General features: G+C 40.8%; 1 long non-coding RNA gene across 1 annotated transcript; it reads right to left on the minus strand.

Moving 5' to 3' along the window:
* Positions 1-5,489: 5,489 nt before the first annotated feature.
* LOC144891172 (uncharacterized) lies at positions 5,490-6,866 on the minus strand. Its single transcript, XR_013622762.1, has 3 exons — positions 6,758-6,866; positions 5,980-6,120; positions 5,490-5,640 (listed from the first exon to the last, which is right to left on the minus strand). It is a non-coding gene; the product is annotated as an uncharacterized LOC144891172 (long non-coding RNA).
* Between the last annotated feature and the right edge of the window lie 13,298 nt (positions 6,867-20,164).

The following is a 20,164-nucleotide window of genomic DNA, read 5'->3' on the forward strand; positions in this document are numbered from 1 at the left end:
ACTATTAATTGCTAACTATTAATTGCTTACTATTAATTGCTGACTGTTAATTGCTAACTGTTAATTGCTGACTGTTAATTGCTGACTGTTAATTGCTAACTATTAATTGCTGACTGTTAATTGCTAACTGTTAATTGCTGACTGTTAATTGCTAACTATTAATTGCTAACTATTAATTGCTGACTGTTAATTGCTGACTGTTAATTGCTGACTGTTAATTGCTTACTATTAATTGCTGACTGTTAATTGCTAACTATTAATTGCTGACTGTTAATTGCTGACTGTTAATTGCTGACTGTTAATTGCTAACTATTAATTGCTAACTATTAATTGCTAACTATTAATTGCTAACTATTAATTGCTGACTGTTAATTGCTAACTGTTAATTACTGACTGTTAATTGCTAACTGTTAATTGCTAACTGTTAATTGCTAACTAATAATTGCTAACTGTTAATTGCTAACTGTAAAAAATAATGTTGCTAACTGTTAATTTAATTGCTAACAATTAAAGTTGGGTAGATATGTGGGGGACATTGCAATGCAGGCTGCATATAGTCAGGGCTGATAAGTGGGAAAATGGGGGAGGGAGTCAGGGGGTCGCTACCCCAGGGGTCGGGCCTGTTGAAGCCTGAGGGTTCCAAGCTTCTCTCCTAATTTTTTTACAGTACAGCGAAACCCCTCATCGGCTCGTCCTCACTTCCTCATCGTTACATGTATGAAGACGCATGGCCGAAGACAGATCACATACTATGCTTTCTTTGAAGACCCATGTTCCTGTGGGGTTGTCTGGGGAAAATTTGGCTCAAGTCTTTCACGAACTAGCTGGTCAGGCATGACATTCGAACAAGGTTAGGGCAAGAATTTGTAATTTGCCCTCTTCCTCCCCAACCACTTCCTCGCTCTCCCCACCTTCCTTGCTCCCCCTTCCTCACTCACCCTTCCTCACTCCCACTTCCTAGCTCCCACTTCCTAGCTCCCCCCTTCTTTGCCCCTCACCTCAATTCTCCACCCCGACTCGCTTCCCCCTCTGCCTTCCCCTCTCTCTTTCCCACCTCATTCTCCTCCCTCCCACTCTTTCTCCCCCCCTCTCTTAGTATTCCCATCAATGAAGCAACGGGTGATACTTGCGAGTGACCAATAAAACGAGACCAAAACGAACACAGGTAGCGTGGAGCATCATTTCTCCAACAAATTTGTCGCCTTTTACACCAAAGAGCTCTCACAGATAATTTCTCAAATGTTTCCTCATCAGTCATGGTTACATACACATGCAATAAAGCAGATATTGTTGTCTTTCCTGCATTTAGACCTTCTACTACCACAATCGCTTTTATAGCGATTTGAAAATGTCAGGAGGTCTTCTGGTGGTAGTGTTGTCAGCTTTGGCAAAACGTGGCCATTCTCATTTACGATCCAATTTTTCACTGGAGATGCTGTTAATTACTGCACTGTATTATTTGACCAAATATAGATGTGACAGCTTGAAAACATCCATTGTTGAAGGCAGTTTGTCTCTTGTCTTGTTTTTTATTATTTACAAACAAGTCATAACGAATCATGGGATGCCTCGTCTTTCCCAGAGTAAACAATCGACATGCGATAAAGAGCCGGGGGGCAAGGAATATTTTCCGCCTGGTCTCAACATGAGCGCCACTCCCAGAACACAGGTTGCCTGAGGTTGAGTAAAGAATCTCTCATCTCTCTGGCTTATTTATATTTCGAGTTGAATGGGTTATATCAAAACATGTTTTTATATTTTCTCATTTAATTGATTACATGCACACATATAAACACAGAAATCATGCCCCTCCTCCCCTCCCCCCCCCTTATGCCGTTCACTTACTTGGAACATCGCATGCCCCTCCTTGCACCATTTACTCACACAAAACAACTCAGCTCAAGGCCCTCCTTGCACCATTCACTCGCACAGAACATCTCACGATCTGCCTCACACCATTCACTCACACGGAACATCTCACCATTCACCCACCACTCACTCGCATGATACACTCCACTGTCTTCCTTGCTCGCTCCCCCATACCACTATATTTGAGTAATAACAGATTAACAAGTTTGCACCATGTCCAGGCAGCTATTTTCGTCTGTCAGACATTATAAAAAAACATTTTATGCACTCAATTTTTTGGGGGCCTGCCAAGATCTGGGGCCAGGACCAAATGCCCCATTTGTCCCTGTTAAAATCCGCCATTGGTTGCAGAGTCTACCTGAATTGTATCTTAACCAAGACCATTAAATTCCATCAGTTCCAGGTGCTCTGAGGCTGCATCCATCCACCTTTTCTTAACCATTCTGTTGAAGGCTCTTGTTGAGTTGTATCCGCTGAATGTGTGAATGGAAGGCAACGCCAGGGACGTGTCTTTTCCTCGTTCTGCCAAAATAGTTTGCATTGGCACAATCACAAATCTCTTCTTATGACTGATGCCAGTCTGCAAGAAACAGCTCCTTGACTGCAGTCAAGAAGAGCAGTATCATGGACACAAACATACGACATCTGAATCAAAACTCCACAAAATAACACCATCTACCCTCAACGTGTGATGTGGACAAACATGTAGAACCATGTTGTTCTGGTTGTTGTTGTTCTTGTTTTATATCCCCGTTTCCTTTGCAAGTGTGATGTGCAGAAACATCTGAGAATCATCTTCTTCGTAATTAGTTGTCGGTGCAGATGGTACCCACATTATGATGCTGCCCACGAGTTACTCTGACTTCTCTTTTAATTATTTATTTATTTATACCATGAAACCCACCTGACAGATAAAGTGCACAGCCCGAAATAATTGTCTCCTCACACTTCACAATCCAGTCTTCCGTAAGAAGGTTTGAGGTCCGCTTCCGGTTTCTCGATCGAGGTGGCGACTTTTGTTCTCTCCGGGCATCCAAAGTTAAGTTATTTTTCCATTCGTGTGTTTGTCAAATTTCCACTTGTTATTTTATCGTCTATGCGTTATTGTTTGTTTCTAGTTCCTGGTTTTGAATTTCCTGTAACTCGTAATAAATTAATCGTTTTCTGTTTGTTTCGCATGTGCGGCCTTGTAGCGTGAGGCTTCCCCCGTCGAAGTTTGTTCACTCAAGTTCCTTCCTTCGCTGTTTTTGCTTGGTTCTTAGATTTTTCCCTTCTCCCCCGAACCTCCCCGAACATCTACTCTTTGTCTAATGTTTTAAATCCCCCTGTTCAATCTCCCTACGTCCCCCAAACAAAACAACAAAAAAAACATTTATTTCCCTTTCTCCATGTGTGCTGTTGTCTCATCGTGTGCCTCTGTCCACGTGCGCTGTCTTGCCCCACCCCCATTATTCCCTTGCCTTCCACCTTTTGCCCTGTTCACGTGACTCATGGTTGTCCCTCGAGGCCCTCTCCCCGTTGGTATTTTTGTGAATATAAGATTGTTTTTCGAGGTTCTGTTTAATTATGTTTAAACTTTCCCCTGCAGTGTTTTATTCAGTGGTATGTTGCAACACACTGTTTTTCTTCCTATTTAAAAGGCTCTTTTCAATTTCCTCTTCAACTCATTCCACTTCCAAAAAAAATTCAATCTCTTATTATTCTTCCTCACGACATGCTCCAAATTCACATTCATTCCACATGGATCTCTTACTTGAAAATCACAATAAACCCAATTTGTTATAAATGTTCGTCTTTCGTTAATCATCCACTTTCTAAACTCCCCCTTGCCCCACTCCTCCAAATCTCTCCCCTTTCCCCTCCCCTCCTAAATCCCCCCTTTCCCCTGCACTACTAAACTCACCCCTCACCCCTCCCCTTCAAAACTCCGCCCAAACCCCTCCCCTTCAAATCTCCCCCCAAACCCCTCCCCTTCAAATCTCCCCCCCAACCCCTCCCCTTCAAATCTCCCCCCCCTGCCATCCCTCTCTAATTCTCTCCCCTCCCTCCTACTCCTCAAAGCTGCCTCTTCCACACTTCATCTCCCTTCTATCTCATCCCTCCACCTCCCCCAACCTTCTACTTTCCTCTGTCCCCCTCCCCCCTCAAACAACACCTCACTGTGCCTCATCCCATCACCATCAAACCTTTCATCCTCCTCATCCTTCGCTTTCTTGTAACTCTTCTGTAATCTCTGACACACAATCAACCGCTCTCCCTTCCTCCTCCACTTCCTCATCTTCAGCCTCAAATTGTCAAAGACATGCATGTGTAATTTCTGAGAAGAAAGCAAATCCCTATTTGTGCGGGACCCCCCCCCCCCCCCTGTAATTGTAAAATTACAGTATTTAGCATTATTAATTGTTCAATTACCGTATTTATCATAGTTAATTGTTCAATTACCGTATTTACCATTGTTAATTGATCAATTACCGTATTTACCATTGTTAATTGTTCAATAACAGTATATAACATTGTTGCTTGTTCCATTGCAGTATTTATTATTATTAATTGTTAAACTACCGTATTTAGCATTATTAATTGTTCAATTACAGTATTTAGCATTGTTGTTTAATTACAGTATTTAGCATTGTTGTTTAATTACAGTATTTATCATAATAAATTGTTCAATCACAGTATTTAACGTTGTTAATTGTTCAATTACAGTATTTAGTATTTAACACGGTTAATTGTTCAATTACAGTATTTAGTATTTGACATTGTTACTTGTTCCATTGCAGTATTTAACATTGTTAATTGTTCAATTACAGTATTTATCATTATAAATTGTACAATTACAGTATTTAGTATTTACCATTGTTAATTGTTCAGTTACAGATAGTGAATATTATTAATTGTTCAATTATAGCACTTAACGTTGTTAATTGTTCAATTACAGTGTCTAACATTTTTTATTGTTATATTACCGTATTTATCATTGTTAATTGTTCAATTGCAGTATTTAACATATATGTGGTGATACCAAACCATGAGTTGTACCTTGCTTGGGTCTGTTTACGCCTTGGAGAAGGCTGTTTGCACCTCTCATGTCTATTCCTGTATGGGCCTGTCTTATTGACCACAATATTGACCTTTCTAAGGCATTCAAATCCAGCCAATTGTCGCTCTGCGAATGTGATGCAATTATGCCCAGTGTGGGCCGGCCATGGTCTATCCAAGACCAGGTGATGTTACCTTGTGTTATACTTGTAATTTTGTGATGGTTGGTGTTATCCGTTGCCCATGTTCATGAGAATTTAATCTTTCTTCAGGCAACATTCAAGACTAATGCGCATCAAAAACGGGTGGCGTTCATTTATTGGGCCTTGAACACCACACGCATACAAGTCATATATCTTCAAATGATCTAACTGATTATTTTTTTGTATTAAAACGTTATGTTGGGTGTGGTGTTTTTAACTTTGTTCAGAAACCCAATACAGAATCAGAATGTCATTTTACCCTGTTACCTTACTTCATCATAATTTGCTTGATTGTTATATTCTTGAGTTATCTCCAAACACGAGACTTGAAAACAATACAATTTGTTGAAGGACAAACTTTTGTCAATCATGGTTTATTGATTAAGAAAGCAAATACATTTAAGCATGAAACAAAATCCTTGGGTAATTGCAGAGCAGAAAGTAATTTATTTTGAAAGATAAATGTTTGAATATTTTCTTGAAGAAATTAACTCTTCATCTTTGTTTTGGTTTTGGAATCGGTCTCAACCTGAAAAATAACACAAGTTCACTCTCAGGTCAGTGGGAAGAAAAAAATATAGGTTATTAATTCATTCAATTAAAGTCGACCGAATCAATCGATCAATAAATTTACAAAATAGTACTTTTCGTTTCAAACAAAATCGATGTGTTTGTGTAATAGGAAGATGTGATGATTGAGGAAGAAACAAGAGCTTAAACATATGACAAAATGACAACGATTTTCTCCATGAACAGAATCTACATTAGAATCATATCTGATTCACACTCAGAGTTCATACATGAAATGGAAGATCAGTGATGTGGATTTGACATTATATTACATCTTTGGTATAAATCTTCAACAAACCATTCAAGTAGACAGGATTCATGCACACATGTCCACATCCATTTGAACAACACTTCTGTCTGCCTCTGCATTCAAAATCATGGGAACATTTCTCAACGCAGATACCAAATCCCCGAGGAATGGGACATTTTCCGGGTTTTACTGGAAAAGATAAACATTGGGTCCTGGTGATTGTCTGCTTGATATTCAAGACCATGGTTAGTGCGGGATTCCTCCAAAGTCAACACGTGTGGAGGGGGTGCACAAAAACTCTGATATCAAACTCTAAATGAAAGATATTCACCAGTCCAATACTACTTTGTTTCCAAAATACTTCAAGTTAAATTCGTTGTTGAATCGATCAAAATGTCGTCCACCACACCCACACCCCTCTAAATGGCCACACAAACAAAATAAAACAACCTTAAGGCTCTCTAATCATTTTCTGCCTTTCATGCCACCCATCCACCACAAAAACACAAGGACTACAGCTCACCGAATGGTGACCGACATTCTTTGCCACATGGACCAGGACAGCAGATCTTATGATGTTCACAGTCTGAATCCGACTGACACTGATCCAAATACCGGATGCATTGGTAATCATTTTTACGTGGGCAAATCTTTCTAGGTGCTGTGGGCACCAGGAAAAAAAACAACATATTATTCAGAAAACAATCAATCAATCTTACCATAGAATACAATAGAAAAACTGATAATCAAAGTATTCCTGAAATGGTTCAAATGTGACTTGATATCAAAAGTTGTCGAAGTTGTGAGATGTTTACCTATCACTCACCGACTCCATGTGCGAGTTCCACGATGGAGATTCCGATGATGAGAGCGACTGCCAGGGAGAGCTTCATGATCTTCAGATGAAGGGTACGTAGGTCGTGCACACGTTGAATCAGTCTGGTGTGTACATCGTGCTATGGTCGGTGTACTCGTATTTATAGCTGAGAGAGAGAGAGAAGTAAGGGGGGAGGATGTGGATAATGGGGGTGGAGTGCAGTTCAAATGATTTGTGCATTTTTGGATCGGGATGAGTACTCGTTGTGCAATTCCAGGGGTGTGTTCTGTTATCAAGTTTCTTGAAGAGTGCCCGCCAAGAGGCGTCTGCACTCAAGCAAGCACTCAATTCCAAATGGTTTATAAGGAACAGCTGGCTTGGCGAGTGCTCGCTAGCTGCTTGGTAACTGAAAACATACCCCAGAACATTATAATTGCTATACACCTGGGGCGTTTACCCTTTCATGTGGATTTATATCACTTGCAAAACCAGACGTTCCGTATCTACCGCTTTAAAACACACTTGCCAAGCCATGTGTGAAGCGGAGCAAGGGACTAAAGGAGTTGCTCAGGGAGCGGTATGCGAGTTCCTTGTGAATGGAACAACCCCGTATGTTATTAATAAAAATGGTCGTCGTGGTGAAGTTTGAAATGATTGGCTATTTCTTCAATTTTTCTGTCACAGAGAGCGACATTGAAACGTGCATTTCAAACATTCATTGTTATTTATACTCGGCATCTTAATTCTTAACAAGCGTTACGCCTAGGTCCCCCGTCGGTGAAGTGATGTGAGTTGACAAAGTGGAAGACGCAAGGCGGCCATCTTGGATTTTGACGTGGCGACCCAATTTTCAATAGCTTTCTTCCTTATGCCTAGATACACCCACACACCAGATTAGAAGTTGGTACTTCGCTTATTTTTCAAGATATTCCGCTCACAATGTTCAGACATACATGGCGGCGGCCATATTGGATTTTGACGTGGCGACCCAATTTCCAATAGCGTTCTTCCTTATGCGTCGATACACACACCAGATTAGAAGTTAGTAGTTCGTTTATTTTTCACGATATTTCGCTCACAAGGTTCAGACATACATGGTGGCGGCCATCTTGGATTTTGACGTGGCGACCCAATTTTCAATAGCGTTCTTCCTTATGCCTCGATACACCCACACACCAGATTAGAAGTTGGTACTTAGCTTATTTTTCAAGATATTCTGCTCACAAGGTTCAGACATACATGGCGACGGCCATCTTGGAGTTTGACGTGGCGACCCAATTTTCAATAGCTTTCTCCCTTATGGGTAGATACACCCACACACCAGATTAGAAGTTGGTACTTCGCTTATTTTTCAAGATATTCTGCTCACAAGGTTCAGACATACATGGCGACGGCCATCTTGGATTTTGACGTGGCGACCCAATTTTCAATAGCTTTCTTCCTTCTGCCTGGATACAACCACACACCAGATTAGAAGTTGGTACTTCGCTTATTTTTCAAGATATTCCTCTCACAAAGTTCAGACATACATGGCGGCCGCCATCTTGCATTTTGATGTGGCGATCCAATGTTCAATCCTGTTCTTCCTTATGCCTCGATACACCCACACACCAGATTAGAAGTTGGTACTTCGCTTATTTTTCAAGATATTTCACTCACAAGGTTCAGACATATATATGGTGGCGGCCATCTTGGATTTTGACGTGGCGACCCAATTTTCAATAGCGTTCTTCCTCATGCCAAGATACATCCAAGATACATCCATGCCTAGATACACCCACACATCAGATTAGAAGTTGGTACTTCGCTTATTCTCCCCGTCGCACCGCTGAGCGAAAGGGGGACTATGGTTTTCCCCTCTGTCCGTGTGTCCATCCGTCCGTGTGTGCGGACATGCGTGCATACGTGCGTGCGTGCGTAAGCGAAGGACCGCATTTGAATTTGGTGTGGGTGCAACCCACGTCAAAATCCAAAATGGCTGCCACCATGTATGTCTGATGCCATTTATGTCTGAACCTTGTGAGTGGAATATCTTGAAAAATAAGCGAAGTACCAACTTCTAATCTGGTGTGTGTGTGTATCTTGGCATAAGGAAGAAGCCTTTTGAAAATTGGGTCGCCACGTCAAAATCCAAGATGGCCGCCGCCATGTATGTCTGAACTGTGTGAGCGGAATATCTTGAAAAATAAGCGATGTACCAACTTCTAATCTGGTGTGTGGGTGTATCTTGGCATACGGAAGAACGCTATTGAAAATTGGGTCACCACGTCAAAATCCAAGATGGCCGCCGCCATGTATTTCTGAACATTGTGAGCGGAAAATCTTGAAAAATAAGCGAAGTACCAACTTCTAATCTGGTGTGTGGGTGTATCTAGGCATACGGAAGAAAGCTATTGAAAATTGGGTCGCCACGTCAAAATCCAAGATGGCGGCCTCCATCTGTGTCTGAACCTCGTGAGCGAAATATCATATCATGGCATGGTTTCTGCGTCTTCCACTTTGTCAACTCACATCCCTTCCCCGACGGGGGACCTAGGCGTAACGCTTGATTTTCAAGATATTTCGCTCACAAGGTTCAGACATATATATGGTGGTGGCCACCTTGGATTTGGACGTGATCGTCCAATTTACAATAGCGTTCTTCCTTATGCCGAGATACACCCACACACCAGATTAGAAGTTGGTACTTTGCTTATTTTCAAGATATTCCGCTCACAATGTTCAGACATACATGGCGGCGGCCATATTGGATTTTGACGTGGCAACCCAATTTTCAATAGCGTTCTTCCTTATGCGTCGATACACACACCAGATTAGAAGTTAGTAGTTCGTTTATTTTTCACGATATTTCGCTCACAAGGTTCAGACATACATGGTGGCGGCCATCTTGGATTTTGACGTGGCGACCCAATTTTCAATAGCGTTCTTCCTTATGCCTCGATACACCCACACACCAGATTAGAAGTTGGTACTTAGCTTATTTTTCAAGATATTCTGCTCACAAGGTTCAGACATACATGGCGACGGCCATCTTGGAGTTTGACGTGGCGACCCAATTTTCAATAGCTTTCTCCCTTATGGGTAGATACACCCACACACCAGATTAGAAGTTGGTACTTCGCTTATTTTTCAAGATATTCTGCTCACAAGGTTCAGACATACATGGCGACGGCCATCTTGGATTTTGACGTGGCGACCCAATTTTCAATAGCGTTCTTCCTTCTGCCTGGATACAACCACACACCAGATTAGAAGTTGGTACTTCGCTTATTTTTCAAGATATTCCTCTCACAAAGTTCAGACATACATGGCGGCCGCCATCTTGCATTTTGATGTGGCGATCCAATGTTCAATCGTGTTCTTCCTTATGCCTCGATACACCCACACACCAGATTAGAAGTTGGTACTTCGCTTATTTTTCAAGATATTTCACTCACAAGGTTCAGACATATATATGGTGGCGGCCATCTTGGATTTTGACGTGGCGACCCAATTTTCAATAGCGTTCTTCCTCATGCCAAGATACATCCAAGATACATCCATGCCTAGATACACCCACACACCAGATTAGAAGTTGGTACTTCGCTTATTCTCCCCGTCGCACCGCTGAGCGAAAGGGGGACTATGGTTTTCCCCTCTGTCCGTGTGTCCATCCGTCCGTGCGTACGTGTGTGCGGACATGCGTGCATACGTGCGTGCGTGCGTAAGCGAAGGACCGCATTTGAATTTGGTGTGGGTGCAACCCACGTCAAAATCCAAAATGGCTGCCACCATGTATGTCTGATGCCATTTATGTCTGAACCTTGTGAGTGGAATATCTTGAAAAATAAGCGAAGTACCAACTTCTAATCTGGTGTGTGTGTGTATCTAGGCATAAGGAAGAAGCCTTTTGAAAATTGGATCGCCACGTCAAAATCCAAGATGGCCGCCGCCATGTATGTCTGAACTGTGTGAGCGGAATATCTTGAAAAATAAGGGAAGTACCAACTTCTAATCTTGTGTGTGGTTATATCTAGGCAAAAAGAAGAAGGCTATTGAAAATTGGGTCGCCACGTCAAAATCCACGATGGCCGCCACCATATATATTTCTGAACATTTTGAGCGAAATATCTTGGAAAAATAAGCGAAGTACCAACTTCCAATCGGGTGTGTGGGTGTATCGACGCACAAGGAAGAACCCGATTGAAAATTGGATCGCCACATCAAAATCCAAGATGGCCGCCGCCATGTATGTCTGAACCTTGTGAGAGGAATATCTTGAAAAATAAGCGAATTACCAACTTCTAATCTGGTGTGTGGGTGTATCTAGGCATAAGGAAGAAAGCTCTTGAAAATTGGGTCGCCACGTCAAAATCCAAGATGTCCGCCGCCATGTATTTCTGAACCTTATGAGCGGAATATCTTGAAAAATAAGCGATGTACCAACTTCTAATCTGGTGTGTGGGTGTATCTTGGCATACGGAAGAAGGCTATTGAAAATTGGGTCACCACGTCAAAATCCAAGATGGCCGCCGCCATGTATTTCTGAACATTGTGAGTGGAAAATCTTGAAAAATAAGCGAAGTACCAACTTCTAATCTGGTGTGTGGGTGTATCTAGGCATACGGAAGAAAGCTATTGAAAATTGGGTCGCCACGTCAAAATCCAAGATGGCGGCCTCCATCTGTGTCTGAACCTCGTGAGCGAAATATCATATCATGGCATGTTTTCTGCGTCTTCCACTTTGTCAACTCACATCCCTTCCCCGATGGGGGACCGAGGCGTAACGCTTGTTTTTCAAGATATTTCGCTCACAAGGTTCAGACATATATATGGTGGTGGCCACCTTGGATTTGGACGTGATCGTCCAATTTACAATAGCGTTCTTCCTTATGCCGAGATACACCCACACACCAGATTAGAAGTTGGTACTTTGCTTATTTTTCAAGATAATCCGCTCACAAGTTTCAGACATACATGGCGTCTGACATACATGGCGGCGGCCATCTTGGATTTTGACGTGGGTTGCACCCATACACCAAATTTGAATGCGGTTCTTCGCTTATGCCCGCACGCACACATGGACGGACGGATGGACACATGGACGGAGGGGAAAGCCATAGTCCCCCTTTCGCTCCGCGGTGCGACGGGGGACAAAAATCTACAAACATGCCCCAATATTCCATCTGAATAGGTGGATGAGCGAAAGGCAGTGGAGATCGTGCATTTAAGGACTCTCAGAAGACATTTGATAAGGTTGCCACAAAGGAGGTTATTATTTGTTTGCTTAAGGTGAGGGCTTGTGGAGTATCTGGTCATGTAGCTAACTCGATTGGGAACTGGCTTCGTCATTGTAAGCAAAGAGTGGCTGTCATTGGGACGATGACTTGCTGGGAGAATGTAGTGGGTGGCGTACTTCCGGGACGGTACACTGGACCAATATTATTCACAATTTGCATCAATGATTTGGGCAGTGTGGTGATGACACTGAGGTTAGAGTTGAGATAGATAGCATGGAGGAGTGTGTGGGTGACATGAGATTCAGGGATGTCTCGACACTTTCATAGCTTGGGCAGAGGATTGGCTGAATCAACTTACCATATAAAGACATGTAAGGTGCAGGGGATGGGTAAGAATAATGAAAATAGAGATTACATGATGCAAGAGAAAATGTTGGAGTGGATCACACAGGAGAAGGATCTGGGGGTGGTAATAGATATGTTGGAAGGGAGGGGGTAATGAGCAATTATTTTGTGCAGTTGTGCGTATGGCTGTCTCCCGTTTCCAGAGCTCCTTTTTCAAAAGTTTCGTATGCTGGCAAAGTTCAACGTTCACCCAGAAGAAATACATTATACCAATTGAGATACATCTTAAACGTATAAATACAACATGGAATCTCAGTTTGTTTATTATCTCTGCCACCAAAGGTGGATGGATGTTGTGTTTTCAGCCCTGTCTGTCTGTCCGTTTGTTTGTCTGTCTGTGCACAAGATATCTCAAAAGGTTGTGAACGGATTTGGATGAAATTTGGCAAAGAGGTGGTGTATGTGACAAGGACGAAATGATTAGATTTTGGTGAAGATCCGGATTCGGATCCGACTAGTAGAATTCTAAAGTGATTTTTCACCATTGGGAGATGGGGACAAAAACGATAGAATAGCAGAAACCACCTTTAGAGGCCATTTTTCCCCGCAAAGCAGGGGTTGGCCTTTTTTGGGAACCATGGTTGTTGTTTTTTGGTCCCCTTTTTGAAGCAATGTTTTACGGCCGGATGCCCTTTCTCCCGCCAACCCTTTTTGTCGCCTTTTACGACAAACAGGGAATTACCAGTGAACTGGTTCTCAATTTGCCGACCTCAGAAGGATGAAAGGATGAGTCAACCCCCCTGGCGTTAATTCAGCGATCGACCGGGATTCGAACCCAGGATTCTAGGATCCTAAGCCGGCACCCCTAAGCCGGCACGCTAGCCGCTAGCCCAACACCATGGTTAAAAAAAAAAAAAAGAAAAAAAAAAAAAGATAAATAGCAGGATATATCAAAAAGTTATGGACTGAATTTTGGGATTCTGCATGTCCAAATGAAGTTACCAAGCATTGTTCCAAACTTTTATTTCACAATGCTTCCACATGCTTCTAATTTCTGAAAATTTGACAGGTCTATTTTTGTTTATTACAATCCCCAACAAAACAATTTTTTGGAAATGATGATGATGTTGATGAGAGTGTACTTCTATGTATACAATTCCTCCTCACTATGGATATCTAAAGCATCTATCAATGTATATAATCAATGTATTGAAGTGTACTTGGGAAAGAATGGATACACAACATTTGTAATACCTAATTAATATAGAGATACCTGTCCACATGTGGACCTCATGTAACAAATGGGGTTAATTTACCTTTTAGGGCCACATGTTACATATGGTTCTCCTATCTCCTTCACCACAACTTCCTCTTTATCCTCATCATCATTTCATTATAGTACCCTGAGGTTACATACACTGTCAGGGAATGTGGAGCAGGACACGCCATGGAGGGAGGTGCAGATAAGTGAGGGGTGCCTCACCAGAAAAGATTTCACCTGAAGAGCCTCAGGGAGGTCAGTGTATTTGAGTGATGATCAGAGAGATCAGTAACTTGAATGAATTCCACCCATCTCAGCCTCATCGACCTGATGACGATACACCCAGAAAGTCTGTGGGACTGGATGTAGCGGAGCAGGCCACAGTTCGGCATTACATGGAAACGAGTATGAGGTCACATCACCTCTCAACCAAATATGGTTTTTAATTATTCCCCTGTGGTTTCACCTTTCCCATTTCTCACTGTTATCCCTTACCTGCATTCGGACATGTGGTCACAGTGGAGGTACAGTAGTTATTTGTTCACCCAATTGGTACGAGTTCTGTATCTTGTTTGGTTATATGGTGCTGTCTGCTGCCCATATTCATGAGACGATGTTCTTCAGGCAACATTCAAGGCTGATGTGCATCACCATGAGCTGATAGTATGAGATTAAAAACGTGTGTCGTTCATTTATTGGGCCTCGATCACCAAACGTATACAAGTCATATCTTCAATGATCTGATTATTTTTTGTATTAAAACATTATGTTGGGTGTGGTGTTTGTAACCTTGTTCGGAAATCTTATACAGAATGTAATTTTACCCTATTGTCTTGTTTTATCATCATTTCCTTCATTGTTATCATATTCTTTAGATATCTCTAAACACGAGACTTGTTCTTTTATTTTGAAAAAAATACAATTTGTTGAAGGACAAACTTTTATCAATCACGGTTTATTGATTAAGAAAGCAAATACATTTAAGCAGAAAACAAAATCCTTGGGTAATTTCAGAGCAGAAAGTAATTTATTTTGAAAGATAAATGTTTGAACATTTTCTTGAAGAAATTAACTCTTCATCTTTGTTTTGGTTTTGGAATCCGTCTCAACCTGAAAAATAACACAAGTTCACTCTCAGGTCAGTGGGAAGATAAAAAACATGGGTTATTAATTCACTCAATTAAAGTAGGACCGAATCAATCAATCGATACATTTATTAAATTGTACTTTTAATTTCAAACAAAATCGATGTGTTTGTTGAAGAAACAGGAATTTGTGATGATGGAAGAAGAAACAAGACCTTAAACTTATTACAAAATGACAAAGTTTTTCTCCATGTTCAGAATCTACATTCGAATCAAATGTGGTTCACACTCGGACTTCACACATGAAATGGAAGGATCAGTGATGTGGATTTGACATTATTATTTTACATCTTTGGTATAAACCTTTAACGAACCTTTCAGGTAGATAGGATTCATGCAGATGCGTCCACAAAAACTTGAGCAACATTTCTGTCTGCCTTTGCATTCAAAATCATGGGAACACAGATGATGAACAACAGAACAACCCATTTTATTGGGAATAGGACACTTTCCCGGTTTTTCTGAAAAGGTAAACACACAGTCATAGTGGTCAAATATATCATAACAATAATAATAAACAGAGGGGCAATACCCCTGGTGCTCACCTGGAAGAATAAAAAGTATACTGAAATTTTTTCCAATATTTTTTTCCAATTTTTCTAATGCCTTGGACAAACATTGGTACATCATGGGTACATTATGGTTGTGGTCAAGTTTTATCGAACTTGCGGGTGTAGTTTCTGAGAAGAAAGCAAATTCCTGTTTTGGGGGGTCAAACCTCGATCCACTTTGACCCCCGGTAGACCCCCTTAGCCCCGATTTTTTTTAATGCCGTGAACAAACTTTAGTCACAACACAACAAATATCATTTGTGCCAAGTTTGGTCGCAATCCAATCAGCGGTTTCGGAGGATTCGTTTCAAGTGTTTACGGACGGACGACGCGCCATCACATAAGCTCCCCTGAAATTCGGTCCAGGTGAGATAAAAGTCCGTTGTTGAACCGATCATGGGATGAGTATGCCATAAACTGTTGGTTTAAAAGGGGATTAACAACCTCTAATACCAACGATCTGTAACTAAAAAAAATAATATCGGGGCAATGCCCCGGACTCACTTGGTAGAACCAGAGAACCAATGGTCCAAGATGGCCCACAAAATATGTCATGGCTAATACCTCCCCTTAACTACTATCCAGGTGAGCTAAAAACACAATATTATGACAGCTCACCTGGTAACCAACATTCTTTGCCACATAGACCAGGACAGCAGTTCATGTCAGGGGCACAGTCTGAGTCCTCCTTACAACGATCCATTATGTCGATGCATTTGTGGTTCTCCTTCGGAGGGCAAAACTTTTTAGCTGCTGGAAAAACGGAAACAAAACACATTATACAGAAAGCAATCAAACAAAGAATCAATTCATAAAATAATACACAAAAAACTGACTTGAAGTATTCATGAAACGGTGTAAATGTCCACTGACCTTACATCGAAAGTTGTCGAAGTTGTGAGATTTTTACCATCTCCATGTGGGAGTTCCACAACTGAGATGCCGATGATGAGAGCGACTACGAGGGAGAGCTTCATGATCTTCAGGTGAAGGAGACGGAGGTAGTGCACACCTTGAATCGAGTCTGGTGTGTACATCGTGCTTTGGTCGGTGTCTTCTTATTTATACCTGAGAGAGGTAAGGGGGGAGGAGGTGTATAATGAGGATGGAATGGAGGTCTCATTGTGCAACTCCATGACATTATCATTATAATTGCTCTCCACCCACCTCAACGTCCATCCATAACTCCAAGCACAAAAATGCCTGAAATGCTTCACCTGTGTCCGAGATTTACAACAGGGAGTAAAAGGTGAAATCGAGTCGATCGGATCCAGGATAATGGACCGCACAGTAAATGAGAAATATAATGTTATAAGGTTACAAATTTACTTTAAACCAACAACAAAACCAATATAGTACAGAAATGCAGTTGCAAGCTCGACGTTTGAACAGGATCAACTTGAAATTTGATTTATTTTCGCTAAATGAAGTTTGCTTCAAATTCAGAGAAAGTGAAAGTGCACTGTGACGTCATTACGTCCCCCTAATTATGTAAAACCCATAAAAGCTAAAAACTTGAAAACTTTTGAAATTATTTTCCAGTAATCTTTTTATAATAATTTTCTGACAGTAATCACAAAGCCGTCAATGCACCACCATGAGACACCTTGAGACCCTTTTATCGATCCCTTTACCCCTTCGACTCTTTAGCCCTCTTACACCCCTTAAGACCCCGCTGACCTTTAAAACCCCTTAGACCCTCACTACAATTGGAACAGAACCCTTTGGACCATTAAGTCTACAATAGATCCCGATGTAGTCTGAGGTCCGCATGTAGCAAACAAGATGGCGGGAATTTGATATGATTTTTTTAAGGTTCGAATTGTGAGTGGAGTTAGGCCAGTGAAGCTCCGCCCTGGACGGACAGACCTTCAGAGTGGCAGACAGACAAAGCGAATGGTGGAGAATATAAATATGATGTCCATGTAACTCATAACAAAGCACACTGTAAGCTGATTGCAAATGACTTGGTCTTGCATGTCATTTACAGGATTTTTAAAGATCTACTCTGAGGAAACTCACCTGTAAGCAATCTATCCTAGGTTTGAATCCTGACCCAGCTATAAACTGTTATCGCCCAGTTATCCCATTTAAACTGGTATCATGAAGAGAAGGCGAGTTATCACTGGTGCCCTGAACAAATTCCAAAATTAACGCAACAATTACTTTGCCGAAAGATAGTCCTGGCCAGCCGGTTCGTGAAAGAATTAGGACAAAAAACCTCCCGTGGACAACTTTCCCCTGGTCAAGAGAAAAGAATACTAATTTCTTCCCTCCTAACTGACTCTTGGTGTTGATGTAGGATTTTGTTGCTTTCACGGACGATGTCGATGTCAAACATTGATCAGCGATCGATGTGCGGTGTAGTGTCTGTCTTGTGGACGTGGCATCCCTGCGTCCAGTTTCTTGGTTCAGCCTTACAAATGCCCCAGGGGCCATCTTTGACCTCAGATAATGAAACAGGTTAATGGACTCTCTTTCACAAGGAAGATTAGGATAAATATCAGATTTCATTCCACCTCCATCAATTATGCAAATGAAGAAAACTACTTTCCTATATCTCGTTGATTGAATCTAAAATGAAAGTGTAATTTTTGAAAATAGTTCATTTTCATTGTTGTGTGGACGATGTTCGTTACATTGATTTTTTTTTTTTGGTTTGCTCAGAGTTTTATTTTGTTTATCCTCTTCGTGCTGTTGGCTGCATAAGACCACCGAGTCTGGTTCTTGGGTAGAGGATATAATCCTGGAGGGTCGCCACTACTCGACTGAGAGTTCAGGGATTTGGAATCTGTTCATGGTGCCGGTGATAACTCGCCTACGCTTCAAGAAGGACACCGTGGAATCTTTAACGTCCACCAACTAATGCTGGTACATGGGATACCGAGATCAACGTCTATCCGAGGGACAACACACACATTGATGCATCATCTTGCCTGTGAAACACCAGGTTGATGGTTTATAGCCTGGTCAGGATTCGAACCCAGGTTAGACAGCCCAGAAGTGCGACTTGGCCATCCGGCCAGCTTAATGAAGAGGAGTATTAGAGAGGCCAATATGGTAAAAGAGGGCTAATTAAGGAGTTTGACTACTTCACCTGCGAGAAATTTTTATTGCTAACTGTTAATTGCTAACTGTTAAAAATAATATTGCTAAATGTTATAATTGCTGACTGTTTAAAATAATATTGCTAACTGTTAATTGCTAACTGTTAAAAATAATATTACTAACTGTTAATTGCTAACTGTTAAAAATAATATTGCTAACTGTTAATTGCTAACTGTTAAAAATAATATTACTAAGTGTTAATTGCTAACTGTTAAAAATAATATTGCTAACTGTTAATTGCTAACTGTTAAAAATAATATTACTAACTGTTAATTGCTAACTGTTAATTGCTAACTTAAAAATAATATTACTAACTGTTAATTGCTAACTGTTAAAAATAATATTGCTAACTGTTAATTGCTAACTGTTAAAAATAATATAACTAACTGTTAATTGTTAACTGTTAAAAATAATTTTACTAACTGTTAATTGCTAACTGTTAATTGCTAACTGTTAAAAATAATATTGCGAACAGTTAATTGCTAACTGTTAAAAATAATATTACTAACTGTTAATTGCTAACTGTTAATTGCTAACTGTTAAAAATAATATTGCTAACTGTTAATTGCTAACTGTTAAAAATAATATTACTAACTGTTAATTGCTAACTGTTAATTGCCAACAGTTAATTGCTAACTATTAATTGCTAACTGTTAATTGCTAACTGTTAAAAATAATGTTGCTAACTGTTTATTTAATTGCTAACTGTTAATTGCTAACTTTTAAATGCTAACTATTAATTGCTGACTGTTAATTGCTTGCTATTAATTGCTAACTGTTAATTGCTAACTGTTAATTGCCAACTGTTAATTGCTAACTATTAATTGCTAACTATTAATTGCTTACTATTAATTGCTGACTGTTAATTGCTAACTGTTAATTGCTGACTGTTAATTGCTGAATGTTAATTGCTGACTGTTAATTGCTAACTATTAATTGCTGACTGTTAATTGCTAACTGTTAATTGCTGACTGTTAATTGCTAACTATTAATTGCTAACTATTAATTGCTAACTATTAATTGCTGACTGTTAATTGCTGACTGTTAATTGCTGACTGTTAATTGCTAACTATTAATTGCTGACTGTTAATTGCTAACTATTAATTGCTGACTGTTAATTGCTGACTGTTAATTGCTGACTGTTAATTGCTAACTATTAATTGCTAACTATTAATTGCTAACTATTAATTGCTAACTATTAATTGCTGACTGTTAATTGCTAACTGTTAATTGCTAACTAATAATTGCTAACTGTTAATTGCTAACTGTAAAAAATAATGTTGCTAACTGTTAATTTAATTGCTAACAATTAAAGTTGGGTAGATATGTGGGGGACATTGCAATGCAGGGTGCATATAGTCAGGGCTGATAAGTGGGAAAATGGGGGAGGGAGTCAGGGGGTCGCTACCCCAGGGGTCGGGCCTGTTTAAGCCTGAGGGGTCCAAGGTTCTCTCCTAATTTTTTAACAGTACAGCGAAACCCCTCATCGGCTCGTCCTCACTTCCTCATCGTTACATGTATGAAGACGCATGGCCGAAGACAGATCACATACTATGCTTTCTTTGAAGACCCATGTTCCTGTGGGGTTGTCTGGGGAAAATTTGGCTCAAGTCTTTCACGAACTAGCTGGTCAGGCATGACATTCGAACAAGGTTAGGGCAAGAATTTGTAATTTGCCCTTTTCCTCCCCAACCACTTCCTCGCTCTCCCCACCTTCCTTGCTCCCCCTTCCTCCCTCACCCTTCCTCGCTCCCACTTCCTAGCTCCCACTTCCTAGCTCCCCCCTT

This window comes from Myxine glutinosa, chromosome 3 (genome assembly GCF_964187855.1).
Source record: "Myxine glutinosa chromosome 3, kmMyxGlut1.1, whole genome shotgun sequence".
In the NCBI taxonomy this organism is placed as follows: Eukaryota; Metazoa; Chordata; class Myxini; order Myxiniformes; family Myxinidae; genus Myxine; species Myxine glutinosa.